The sequence below is a fragment of the Crocodylus porosus genome, unplaced genomic scaffold (assembly GCF_001723895.1).
Source record: "Crocodylus porosus isolate Cpor-Errol unplaced genomic scaffold, CroPor_comp1, whole genome shotgun sequence".
Lineage (NCBI taxonomy): Eukaryota > Metazoa > Chordata > Crocodylia > Crocodylidae > Crocodylus > Crocodylus porosus.
The window spans coordinates 77,199,476-77,213,776 of record NW_017728886.1 but is presented as its reverse complement, the minus strand read 5'-3'; the positions used below and the strand labels follow the sequence as shown (position 1 = coordinate 77,213,776).

General features: G+C 44.2%; 1 protein-coding gene across 3 annotated transcripts in view; it reads right to left on the bottom strand.

Moving 5' to 3' along the window:
• The window catches only part of TMEM108 (transmembrane protein 108), a 258,614-nt gene that overhangs the window by 197,737 nt on the left and 46,576 nt on the right, over positions 1-14,301 (bottom strand). The window contains exon 1 of one of the 3 annotated variants that reach the window (XM_019536966.1): positions 11,516-11,618. The exons of 1 other annotated variant lie outside the window; for it this stretch is intronic. The gene's annotated coding sequence lies outside the window, so the exon portion shown is untranslated. Of the gene's footprint in view, positions 1-11,515; positions 11,619-14,301 lie in introns of those variants that run through there. One more of the 3 variants, XM_019536987.1, reaches the window with a different exon arrangement.

Sequence of the window (14,301 nt, the reverse complement as noted above, 5' to 3'; positions counted from 1 at the left end):
GGGGGGGGCATGGGATGCGGGCATAGCAGTGGTGAGAGCAGGGGCTTTGCCCTGCTGCTGCTTGCCTCTTTCTGCCTGAAGCGAGCTGCACCTGCATCCTGCCCCCACTGGGCAAGCAGCAGCAGGGCAGAGCCCCTGCTCCCAGCGCTGCTGCACCCACATCCCACACTCCCCTGCCCAAGTCCCGTGCCCACCTTACCCCAGGTGGGCAGCTTGTCCCAGCCCCTCTCCATCCCCCACACCCTTTCTTCCCCCAACCCCAATAGACTTACCAGCTGGACGTAGCTGTCAGCTGCCTGTTTAGTCTATGGCCAAATCTCCAAATGGGCCAAATCTTTTCCAAAGCATCCAAATCAATTTGGAAAAAAATCTTTGAATCATTTTGGAGCTTTTACTTGGTCTCCCGATTTGATTTGAAGATTAGGTCCCCAAATTGGGCCAAATCTCCTCTGAATCAAAATCAGCTACCTAAGCTTTGCACAGCCCTATTAGACACCCGTGATTATGGAATATCCAAGGTCACTTTTTGCTGTTGTTGCTGCTGCTGCAAGTGAAGTTCACATGTAATTTTTCAGTCAAAACTAATTCTGCCCACATATAAGCTTCTTGCTGTAGCTTCAAACATATACCTTATTCCACATTATTTCCCAACACATACTACTGTTTTGATCCCCCAGACATAGCTGTATTTCAGAGATGGATTAATTGGCATCTGTGCACAGAGGATGAGAATTCGACCAAGAGTTTATTTGATCCAACTGCCTGCCTATTTCACTACATACATTATTCAATGCAAAGTAGATGCATGAAGAACTACACTGAAGTCCTGACCCCTTAACTGTATGTTTAATAAGTCTTTTATTATGCAGCCAATTTGGGGCTTGACAGCATCCTGGATTACATGACAGTGCAGAGGAGAAAGAGGGGAAAAGAAGCCAAATCCTCTTGCAGGGATGATCTTATTTGTGGGTCAGGGAATGTAACAGCAAACATGTCCCTACTTCATCCCTGCATTACACCAGTGGGGAGAGGGTGGTTGGAAGTGACAGGCAGAGTCTTGGCTCCACACATATGTCTTGGTTTGAGGGATGATTGATTGTTGCCAGCCCCAAAAGCTGTACTCCATTAACTGTTTTTGCCTGAAAAAAATGTATGCAGAAAGAGGAACGCTATGCAGGCATGGTATAAAGCCTGCCCATGTAAAGCAGTCATGGAGTGCAATGAGCAAAATACAGCTTGGAAGTACCCTGTAGTCAGTTGTGATCACCATGGAGACAGCATCCAAAGACTCTTTGTTTTCAGCTACAAGGACACGGAATCTGTGAAGTGCAATAGACCTGCTTATCCCCCAACAGGGAGATGGGGCTACGGAATGAGGAACAGGCCTGACTGCTCTCTGTTGGGAGAAACTTAGCATTTTACTGACATGCACCAGTCATTTGTGGGACTCGATGGCAATTTGTTATAAGTATCACTTTATAGATTGGACGAGACTTCAAAGTCAGGATGTGCTAGTCTAAGTTGTTAGGGCTGTACGAAGCTTTGGTCCCCGATTCAATTCAGTGGAGATTTGGCCCAATTCAGTGGCGGAATCGCCAAATCCGAAATCGAATCAGAAGACCCATTAATCTCACTGAATAGAATCCAAACCCTCTGAATCAATTCAGAAACATTCGGACATAGAGACACCTTTAAACGTTTTTTTTCTACATCCTTCTAGGTAGCAAGGGTTCATGAATGTGGCGAGGTGGAGCACATGGAATGTCCCACAGAAACTTGGGGGGCTCCCAAGCGTGCTCAGCAGCAGACCCAGAAGTGGACCAGGAGCACTTCCAGCTGACTTCTGGGTCTGTCAGGGAGCATACAGGGGGGACCCCCATGCTTCTGTGGGACCCTCCATGTGACCCAGCATCACAGCACTCATGAGCCCCTGCTACCTAGAAGTATGTAGAAAGAAAACATTTAAAGCTGTCTATGTCTGAATCACTGATTCTCTGAATCAGCATCGAATTTTCAGATTTGGATTTGGCTGAATTGAATCAGGGACAGTGATCCAAATCAATTAATTGAATCACGGTCCCTGATTCGAGACAAATCTGAATCAAATAGGGCCTGCTTTGCACACCCCTATAAAATTATCATCTAAAATATCCAGCCTATAACAGACACCTGTAAATTTCTCTGGCAAAAGGGCAGCAACTTGACCTGATTTTGAGTTCTCAGCTGTTACCATAAGCTCCTGTTTAGGGCAACTGAGGAGGAATGTAGGTAGACAATGTCTAAATTACTTTTCTGTTCCCTTGATCCTGGGGAAGCTGGTGGCCAGTCTGCATTACTTAGAACACAGTTAGCCTACTCCAAGTTGAACAGCTAGATCACTCCCATCCAGGGGGTTTCACTGGGCAGAGATTAGAGGACAAGTACTGTTTGTTGCTTAGTTTTCATTCACAAGTTGTATTTTGTATTACAAAATTTTAATACTGTATTTACTCAAATATAAGATGAGGTTCCCTGCCCTCCCAATCAGCATGGGGTGCAGGGGGAAGCCCTCCATCTTATATTTGCATATGAAGTGGAGGCAGGCAGGCAGTTGCTATAGGTCTGACTGGCCCTAAGCCTGGGTTAAGGCAAGAATCAGACCAACAGCAGTCTCCTACACTCCCATATCATTTCCCGTCTGCATCTTCTGCTCCCCCGCCCCCCCCATCTTCCCTCCTCCTTACTGTCAAGCACAGCTCAACTTTGACTTCAGAAGACCACGTGGAAACTCCTTCCCCTGCCTAGGCAAATCAGCAGGGCCAACACTGCTACATGGCCAGGCAAGGGCTGAGATTCCACATACTGTGCTCCACAATAGAGGGGAAAAGGAAGGAAAGAGGGGCAGGGGGATTCAAGACAGCCCTCCAATACTCAGAATCTATACCTAGAAAGTTATGACGAGTTAACACATTTTCCATATATAGAATCTAATTACTGGGGGTCATCTTATATTCAGGGTTGTCTCATATTTGAGAAAATACAGGAAGATGAATGGATAAGCAGAATGTCATTTCTACTGGGCAGGCATATTTTGCTTCTTTTAACCAGCTTGGACATAACTGCTAGTATTTTATTTTATTTATACCTGCAAAGTCCATAAAGGAGTACTATGGAATACCAATGCTTGCCAAAACTCATTGGTTAGGGACAGACATTCAAAAAGCCCAAGCCTGAATTGATCTAATCTTCGCAGGTTAGTCTAACCTGCGTAGATTGAACTAGCCTGAATATGATTGGGGAGGGGTTTAAACCCCCCACCCTGGCCTACTGAAACCCCAGTTGGGGTGTTCCTGGGAAAAGAAAGAAGGGAAAAAAAAAAAAAAAAAAACAGCCCTTGCCAGGCTTGTCCCCTGGGGGGGAGGGAAAAAAAAAAAGAGGACCATGGCCAGACTCCAGCCTGGGCGTCACTTCAGGGGGAAAGGCGGCTGGGAGGGGGATTAAACTCCCCTCCCTTCTCTCTCACTGGCACAGGGACCCCAGTCAGGGTCTGCCTGGCTTTCTGCTCCACTGCCCACTCTCACAGTGGGGGACAGAGCCAGAGCCAGGCCAGGCAGCACCTCAGGTGAAGGGGGCGAGGAGGGGGATTAAACTCCCCTGCCTCCCCTCTCAGACATAAGGACATCAGCTGGGATCTGCCTTGTTCTCCCACTGCTCAGCCACAGAGGGTGCAGCCAGCTGGCAGCCCAAGCTGCCCAGCCTTGAAAAGGAGCTGCTACCTTATATCCTCTTGGGGTTGGGCACTATACCAAATCTTGGGGCAGACAGCCACAGAAGATTAGCCTTTTGCTTGCACAGGGAAGCAGCAACCTGTGCCATTCCAGCCAGCTTTATGCCATGAGCACATGCAAGGGGCACAGCTCCTTGCAACCCTGCAGCAGCAAGTGCCCAGCCTCAGCCTATTCTGATCAGGCTGCGAGACTGCAGGTCCCCACAGCTGCCCAGTCTCATTTCCAGGGAGCAGCGCACATAGCAGCAGCCTGCAAAAACCCTCCCTGCCACAGGGCAGGTTCAGCTCAAACCAGCAATATCCACACATGGGACCGGGGCTGGGCAGCTGCTTCTGCGGCTCCCCAGCAGCTCAGCCAGCTGCTGGTGGGACCTGGCACTCCTGGGTCCTGCTGTGGGCACCACAACCCCCACCTTGCTCCCAGAATCCCATTACTAGTGCCTGAGAACATGAGGCTGGGTCTGCAGCTGCACTCAGGACAAGTGCCATGCATTGCAAATGGCGATCACTTGTCACCTCTGCCTGCTCTTTTGCAGCACCACACTGCCAGTCAGACCCCAGCTGCGGTCCTGGTGCCCCGGGGGGGGGGGGGGGGGGGGTTGGGTTTAAATCACCTTCCCAGCCCCACTTCGCCCAGGGCACTGCCCAGGCTGGTTCCAGCCATGCCCCCACTGCGCAAGCAGAGGTGGAAAGCCAGGCAGAACCCAGCTGGGGTCCCTGTGCTAGTGGGAGAGAAGGAAGGGAGACAGGGGAGTTTAATCACAACCAAAGAAGAGCTATCCTTCATAGTCCTATCATTGCATATGTAATTTTGTCCTAATTCCGCAAAAGAGAGCGAGACAGACAGAGTTTTTAATTTTTACTTTGAAAGAATAATTTCTGGAGTAGAGGAGCTGTTCTGCAATGGGGTAAAACAAATATACTTAAGAAGGGCCCCTCCAGAGAAAGTAAATTAGAATGTATAATAAGATTCTTCAAAGGGATGAAATACTATCAGAGGTCTGATTTTCTGTACAAAGCAAACATTACTCCCTCACCTTGAACCTTCTGGCCCACTTTCTCCACTGAAGTGGAGAAGAGTCTGGCAGGGGCTGCTCTACCCCCGCAAAGCAGACTAGTCTGTGCCAGCTGGGTTTCCCGCCCTCACCCCCTTGTCACCCAGCTGTAACTGCTCTGGCTAGGGAGCATAGGGGCAAGGCCAATGCTGCTCTGCTTGAGCAGACAGAACAGCCCAGCCCAGAGCTGGAAAACATGCTAGGTTGCTGGAAGACTGCAATTTAAACTTGAACCAGGAAGAGGTCTAGGACAGAAGTTTCATAAATTGGTTTGATTTAGATCAGTTAAATCTGATACTACATTCAACCAGGTTTGCCTTAAACCAGTTTTGGCCATTTCAAAAGCAGTTTACATATACTGAATTTCTGTTCTGTAACTGGTTTAAACCTGTATCCGATCACTTATACCGGTTTGCGTTTAACTTCTGACTTAATGGCTAGGGACAAAAAGCAAACAAAACAAGGCCCTACACCTTAATACAAGTGAAAAACCTGCCAACATCTTCACTGTCACCATGATCAACACACTCTACTCTAAACTCATGCCTCCCATAAGACACAGTCTCCTCATCCAATGCACAAAATGCCCTTACAGAAGCTGTGGGTGAAACCTAACAACCAGAGATCCAGTCTGGATCATAGTCCTTTACGATTTTTCTGAAAGGATTCAATAACTAGTAGGAGAACACTCTTCACAAAGCACCCACTCCATTTTTCATCTCATGGTCCTGGTTTTCAAAAGGAAACCTATACAACAGATTCAGAAGACAGGCCTGGGAACAAAGTTGCATAACTTTACTAGACACCAAAAACCATAGACTTAACACAAACCATGGCTTTACAGCACATTATAACCTGACTGCTCCCTCTGCTATACAGCTAATTGCAAGCAGGTCACTCACACAGCTGTCTTCTCAAGGCCAGTCAGCACTACATTCTGAGTTTCTAGCCAATTTATTTTTCATGGCACAAATCTGTCCCCACAGAAACAAATAGACAGAAAAAACAAAACCTGCAGTCTTCTCTCAGACCCTGCAAAAACAACCCAAGCTCTAACCTTCTCTCTTAGCCTCAAAACCCTCCCTCCCTCTCTCCTTTTCACTCTGCTCTTGAAGCTTTTAAGCTTCTCTGTGGCTCCACCCCAATTCATCCATCTGCTGCAGCTGCTGCCAGCCTTCCAGCCAGGCGGGCTCTTAGCTAACTACCTGCAGCTGGATCTTAGGGTGAGCTGCAGGCTGAGCATCTCCTTCAATAACAGATAACTCATTATCAAACTAATCATGTTTTTCATATTTTTCCTGAACTACTGCAGTTACACCACCACTGCAACATTACACCACCGCTACAACACTGCCTTATCACTGTTACATGTTCACATTGGTTAGAAAGTACTATTAGCTGGCCAAGGGGTATCCATGTGTATATATACCTTACCTACTTAGGCATACAAGGTCTGATCCTGCATAGCCTGAACTCAACAGCAAACTCCAACTGACTTTAATCAAATAGGATCAGGACCCCACAGAGTATTTGCCAATGCTCCCTATGTATCTTGATCAGACTGTCTTAAGGCATAGTCCATGCAGTAAGCAGAGATGGGAAACAGTTTACACTAGGAAGCACAGTCCTTCTATAGAGAATGCATTTTCATAGAGACCTGTGACACATCTTGCCTGTATACCTTTCTGATCTCTGAAACAGAAGTGAACTTTTTTATCAATGTACAGTAGCATCCAGGAAGCTTTAAGAGAAGAACAGAAGTTGTTTTTTCTATCTTTCAAGACTTTTGCAAATTTGGTTGATCAGATGGTTATTTTTTTTAAATATATTATTTCAAACCAAAGAAGAGCTATCCTTCATATGCCTCTCATTGCATATGTAATTTTGTCCTAATTGCGCAAAAGAGAGAGAAAGCGAGCGAGACAGACAGAGAGAGAAATTATTCTTTCAAAGTAAAAAGAAAAAACTGAGCAGACGAGCTGTTCTGCAATGGGGTAAAACAAATATACTTAAGAAGGTCCCCTCCAGAGAAAGTAAATTAGTATTTCATCCGTTTGAAGAATCTTATTATACATTCTATCAGAGGTCTGATTTTCTGTACAAAGCAAACATTACTCTTTGGAGCGGCAAATTGATCTATACCCAATGGAGAAAAGACCTAAAGGAGGGATTTAGTGAAGATGACTCTTGACCTCTTCTTAGTAATTTATGACATTCCCAGTGCATCCAACATCAATGCAGAATTCAGGAAACCTAATAAAATATGAAGTGTTCTAACAAATAACATCAAGGAAAAGGTACTATTAAATATATCATTTGCAAAATTAATAATTAAGACACTAAAGAAATTATATCTTTTTTTTAACTTCTTGTAGTATATACAGGGCATGTACCTACATATTATTGGAGGAGGACTGTGCATAGCTTGTCACAATATATATTTTCAACACCACTTCACCTATTCCTCTGCCACTTACAAGCTGCAGATGAGAGCCCTAGCAGAGACCATGCTATTGTAATTAAAATAGTAGGAGTGAGTGAAGAGTGGTGAATGTTCGCACATGCACGTGTGTCATAATGCTTAGAGCTGCTGAATGCATGTGGCTTCTAGTAAAGTCAGACAGAATTGCAGGTACCCAGCATGTCCCAAGCGCATGATACAGAAAACACCACCAAAATGATAGTGGTGGCTGTTCCTGCCTTGCAGCATGCAATATCTCTGCAAACCACACCTTCTATTTAAACTGGAAATGATCTTTGACATTTATGGACATCTATAATCATAAAGACTCTATTAAATAGTTATTGTTCTACTTCCTATAATGCATTTGTGGAATTACATGCATCTTAAAGATGTCCAGTTTAAACACATCTTAGGACTAATGTTTGGCCTTAAGATTGCAGGGAAAAATAGTTTTTTTCTACAGAAATTCACATTCAAAATTATCCACATTTATCCAGATCTCATTGGTTTAGAAATCAGGCTCGAATTCCTGAAAGCATGGGCTTCCTTGTCATACAGAGACTAAGTTGAAATTCCATATGAAGGGTGTCTATATTTCAATATTTCTGTACCTCTGCTTTGACTCCTAACAGAAACCTGATTACGGGATAGAATACCATTAACTCTACTTTCTTGCACCCTACGGGTGTGAACAAGAGTTCATGGAATCCTGCTCATATTTAAATGGCTTAGTTTAAGCCGTCTATACCTGAGTCAAGAGCATTGCATGCAAGCATTTGCTACTTGCCAGGAGGAAGTGTGGGAAGCCGGAGGCAAGTCAGTCAGGGGGAGGAAGAGAGGGGCTGGCAGGTCCTGGAGGGTGAAGGGGTCTGGTGAGTGGTCCAGAGGTATGCTGGTTGGAGGGCTAGGAGTAAAAATACCCTGGTCAGGGTTGGAGGAGTAAAACAACATAGCCCCAAGGCTGTGGGGAGCAGCTGGCTTTTTCCAGCCACAGGGCTGCAGACCCATGTAAGCTCATTTCCCTCATTTCAACGAGGGAAATGGCCAAACTTGGACCTGACTGTACACACCCTATGAAATCTTTTGCTTGGATTCAGTTTATGTTTTGTGTAAGGATTCTACTCAGCTCTTATTGTATCCAAATCACCTCAGCTATACCCAATCTAGACACTGTTTTTACCCATTAGCTTCACCCAGTCCATACCTCCATTATTTTGACATATAGCTGACACATCCTAATATTAAGAAATTATTTCTGATTAACTAAAACAGAGGATATTTGCCTGACCGACACTGCAGTTTTCAATCCTCCCCATATTTTATGTATTTAGAGAAAGCCTATTTTACAAGATAGTATAAAGGGTTTACAGGCAGATCAAAGGATAAAACTGCCAACAGCTGTAATATATATGGTCGATAGGGTGTTAACCAAAAATCTATAATGGTTTTGCTGATTACACATTGCCCAAATTCCAGTTGGTTTGTATTACTGCCTTCTGATTCATCACAACATGAGCAGAAAAATGATGATGGAAAAAAATTTGCCTCTAAAAGAGCTGCACTCAAATCTGTAGCACTGATTTTCAAATTCCTCTACTGCTTTTTGAGTAGGCACAGAATTTTCCTTTACTGTTTAAATTCCTTTATGAAGACTGGCTGCAAAAAATGTCTGGGTTGTCCTTTTAAGTCACGTAGTTCAAGAAAGCCTCTTCTCCCTGCAAAAGAATGAGGCTGCTTGTGCAGAAATCCTTCACCAGTTTCACCTCCTGGTCCCACATCATGGTTGCCATCCGGAGGTGTTACACAGAACTCCCCTGGGATTATGTCTACGGTCTCTGGTTGAAGGAGAGAGGCGTCTCACATGTGCAGGAGGCAAGTGCATTACTTACACTGCATACTCAACATCTATCCCACAGGGGAGCCACAAACAAGAGGCTTGGACCAGGAGGTGAAAAGTTTGCCTGGAATATATGTTTGAAAGTCCTTACCATCTACTGCAGGGGTGCTTGACCTCCAGGCTGCCTACGGAGCCATACCATCCAGCCTGTGGCACTCCCCAGGGGTCCAGAAATCTGGCAACAGGGCAGTGTTGGCAGCATTAATTGCTGCTTCCCAATTTCTGGACCTATGGAGAGTCTGTCTACTGGATGATATGGTCTTGCACATGAGATCAAGTTGGCATGCAGTCAGATCCAGTAGGCAGTCAATGCACCAGAGTAGGGTGGCATGATGCTGGATTGGGCTGGTGGACAGCACATGGCCAGACTGTGCCCACAAACCAACCTCACATGGATTCTAGACTGTGGAGCCAGAAGATTGGACACCACTTATCAACTGTATTCACAGGACAGTATTTTCTGGCATTAAACAGAGGAGCTGGGAGGAGACAGATGTTACACACCATGGTCAATTTCTGGTGCTAGTCAGGGCTAAAACGAAAGATCCTCAACGAGGGAAATGGCCAAATTTGGACCTGACTGTCTTGCTGACTGGGACTGTTAGGGTCTCTCTGCTATGTCCTGTTCCTCATCTTCAAACGCCCAGCTGTCCCTAATAAGCTATAGAAAGACCCCTATGTTGTACTTACACCCACATATGTGGGGAGCCCCTCTACTTCTTAGGTTAAACAGCTTCCCTCTTATCCTAGCAGCCTTTTCCTTTTTTCTGAAAAAAAATTATGTAGGCCTGCCTTGATGTTGAGGGCGAGTGAGCGCAGACACTGAGCTAACTAAAAAAAAAAAAAGCCATATGCGTTTCATTTGAATGTGTCCACACACAAAGAACAGCACACTTCCAACTTATACACACCCAGAAATAAAATGCCAGGAAATGTAGTACGCTAATCCCAGGCTAGTAGTACCTGCCCTTCCAGCCTAGAATTCTAGAGGCAAGTGTTCAATATGTAAAGGAAATGATCTGCAAACACATGCACACATGCACCCCTACATGCATACATATGTACATCTGGTTACTGTGGCTACACATAAAAAATGGTAATTTTAACATGTAAGGGCCAGATCCTCTTTCACTTATTGAGTCTAAGTGGATTTAGGCACCTAAGGGTGATTCCATTTCAGCCTGATAAACTCTTAAAAATTCACTGGTACATCCAGTTTTGTAGCACACCCTCATTTTCCCCTTAAGCCTGAGTTACAAGAAAGCAGTGAAGAGGAAGAGGATCTACACAACTTTTGCACTGACTATTTTCCAAAGCCTAGGAGTATAACAGGATTGCACTTAGGCACCTAAGTCCATTGAATAGGTGAAACAGAATCTAGCCCCAAATGTCCACCTGTACAACAAAACTGTCTTAACTGCATGTATAGTTATTGCAATCACCCAACTATGTACAAAATGCACAAAATGAATTTTTTGCACAGCCAATGCTCCTATTCACCGAAAATTTGATACCTATTCTCCTACTTTTGTCACAGACAGAAGCAGGTAAAAAGACTATGCACAAGCAGAAAATTTCAATTGTACGTGGTTAGAACCAACTCTGCAATCGTTATTGTTGAATTTATGTACAAACCTTTAGCTGTAAGTCACTGTAGGTGTCAGTCTTTGATCTGTCTCTAGAGTACAATATATTTAGAAAAGCAATTACCAAAGGTTAAGAATTGTCCAAGTGTGGTGTTTTGTATTTAAATAATCAGTTTAAAAGTCCTTTAGGTTGATAGCAACAATAAAAATATTTTGTCTGTTAAAAATCTAATGGTTTTTAATACTTAAATGTTCTTCCTGTAGAACAGCCAAGAGAAAACTACTATGTTTTCAGGTCAATGTATACAAAGACAATCTTTATATTAACTAAACTTCTGAGGTTTTATCAGGGGCTAAAACAGCTTCTCTTTACAAGCACACTGTGTAGCTACAGCACCATCATAAACAGAAAACACTGAACCAGTAACTGATGTCTCCCTTCCCATATAAAGAATGAAAGCATTGGGCACCACTCCCCACGGGGCAGGTAGGTAACGGAAAATAAAATTAGGCACTTATAGTTTTTACCTCATATTTTGGTAATGGGGGTGGTTTCATTTTTTGTTTTGATTTTTAATACCACAGAAAATATGGACAGTAAGTAGCAGGGGCTCTCCAGAATATGACGTCCCTCTCTGTCACTCTATCCTCTCATGCAGCTTACTCAGATTTTATAGAAGTCATGATTCAAAAAGTATAAGAGCAATGAGAACTCTACAAAACAAAGGCAGAACCAAATGCACATACCTGAAGCAATGCATTATGTTGAGGACAAACAGTACATCAGAGGAAGGCTCTTTTCTGCTTCTAGCCAGCACCGCTAAAAGAAACACTATTCCCTGCCTTTTAAATTTAACCAATGAATGTGAGCTTACTTAGGGAGCTTTGCTTAGTCAGCTCACAGAGACAAAGTTTGTTCTGTAGAGATTTTAGATTCCTGGCAAACACTGCTGAATTGTTTAGAAGTACATTTGTGAGAGTGTGGGGCGGGCGGGAAGGGGGGAGGAATTGGTATGTTTGAAAAATGGCCACATTCTTCCTTCAGTAACACCCATGCAAAACCTCAGAAATCGCAAGTGGGGGCAGACACTGAACCAATAAGCATACTGACTGAATGCCGAGGACCACATTTCACACAGGTGTGCAGAAAATCCAACTGCAAAATGTTCAAGTATTAATTACAATAAAAAATGCATTTGCATGCACAAATGATCATTTGACCATGCCGAAGTACCTACTCATATGCACAAATATCTCATTTACTTAATCAAATATGTGTTTTGCATCCAAAACAGATGTACCAGTTAGTGTGGGGTTTTTTTGGAATACCGGTATCTACTTGTGCTTCTGAGCTGGTTAACAGCGGAGGTCCCATAGGGAGGGCAGAGAGTCTGTTCTTCCTCAGCTTTTGACAAGCAGCTGCAATGACTGTTACTGCAGATATATTTTTCCAAGTTTCACCCTGTACCATATGTTGCTCTGGGTATAATATGTTGCTTTCAGCCCAGCAAATTGTAAATTCTGCTCAGGTACTACACTGCACAATTGTTATCTAGCCCTGTGAGACCCCAAAGATTTCCTATCATTTACTCATTATTCAAAACACCATATGTCATGAGTTTCTCTCTCTCCAATGCACTTCACTGCAAGATACAACACTTGGCTGCAAGACACACTTACCTCCATCCCACACAAAACATGGTGTTACGTTTTTATTTAATGTAAAACTGCTGAGCTCACAGTGAAGACTTTTGATTGTTTATTATATGTACTACTCAACCAACCGAGATCGGAGAGCCCCATTTTTAGTATGCATTGTATTAAACAAATATATGGGGCACCCACATGTTGAATACTGTGTGCAGTTCAGGTTTCCACATCTCAAAAAAGGTTGTAGTAGAATTCAAACAGGGTACCCAAAATGATCAGGGGCCTGGAGTACTTGCCATACTAAGAGGGACTAAAAGAAGCTAGAACTCTTCAGTTTGGAAATGAGAAGGTTGAGGAGGGATATAAACAGAGATCTATAAAATCATTACTTGGTGTGGACCAAGTGAACAAGGAACAGTTGATCACCAAGTCCCTGAATACTAGAAGCAGAGGGCACCTACTGAATTATTAGGAGACAAGTTTAAAACTAACAAGAGAAATTCCTTGTTATTCAATGTATAGTTAACTTGTGGAATTCACTGCCACAGGAAGTGGTACATGCAGACAACATAGCCAGGTACAAAAACGTACTAGACAAATTAATGGATGATGGATCTATTAATAACTGCTGAATGGAACATTTGAAGATGTTTCTTTTGGCATCTCTAAATTAATAATGGTGGCTGCCAGGGAGGGTAATGAATAGGGGACATATCACTATAGATCTACCTGGCTCAATGCTTTCCCTGTAGCATCCACTTTTGCCACTCTCTGAGAGAGGGTACTAGGCTGGATCGCTGGCGATGTGTCAGGAGGCGGCATGGTGGGCATGTGGCCCTCCAGATTTCTGTACCAACCGTGGGACACAGGACTGCAGCCTGGCTGAAGCCAGGACCCAGCAGCAGTGGCAGTGGCGAAATTTCTGCGCCAATTAGGGGGGTGTGAGGCTTCAGCCCAGCCAGACCCAGTGCCCAACAGCAGTGGGAGTGCTGGTGGCATAGAGCTGTAAACCCACACTGTGGTGACAGTACAGAGTTGTGCTCCCCTGTCACTGGCAGCACTTACACATCACCTACAGCAGGGATGGGCAATTATTTTGGGCAGACGGCTGCTTACTGAGTTTTGGCAAGCCATCAAAGACTGCTTCACAGGCAGCCCAAGGCAGATAAATATTAATTTTCTAATTTTTTTAGGGGCCCTGTGGGCCGGATAGAATGGCCTGGCGGGCCGTATCTGGCCCCTGGGCCGCATTTTGCCCACCCATGACCTACAGGCTGGATGGACCATTGATCTAAGTCAGTATGGCACTTTTTATGTTCTTATGTACACATAAGAAACTGTGCCCTGTCCTGAAGAATCCACAGCCTACACAGGTGAGACAATGGGTCATAGGAAGAGAACATTATTACATCTCAATTTACAGATGGGAAACTTAGACACAAAAAGATTATGTCACTTGCTCCACAGTGCACAGGAAGTCAACAGTGGACTTGGGAACTCAATCAATAACATAATACAGAACTTTAATCAAAAGGCAATCCTTTCTCTTGGTTATAGAGAATTGGATGCCTAAAACAAAATACAGAGTTATGTTTCTTTCTCTGTGTTCCTCATGGAATCTTTTCAGATATTTGAATTTTAGAAGATGGAGAACAACTGTTTTATATAAGAGATTACACAGTTTCATAATTTCATAGTTTCTAGGGTCAGAAGGGACCCGAGCAGATCATCTAGTCCGACCCCCTGCCATGGCAGGAAAGAGTACTGGGGTCAAATGACCCCAGCAAGATGTGCATCTAACCTCCTCTTAAAGACCCCCAGGGTAGGAAGGAGCCTGCACCACTTCTCTTGGAAGCTGGTTCCAGACCCTAGCCGCCCTGACC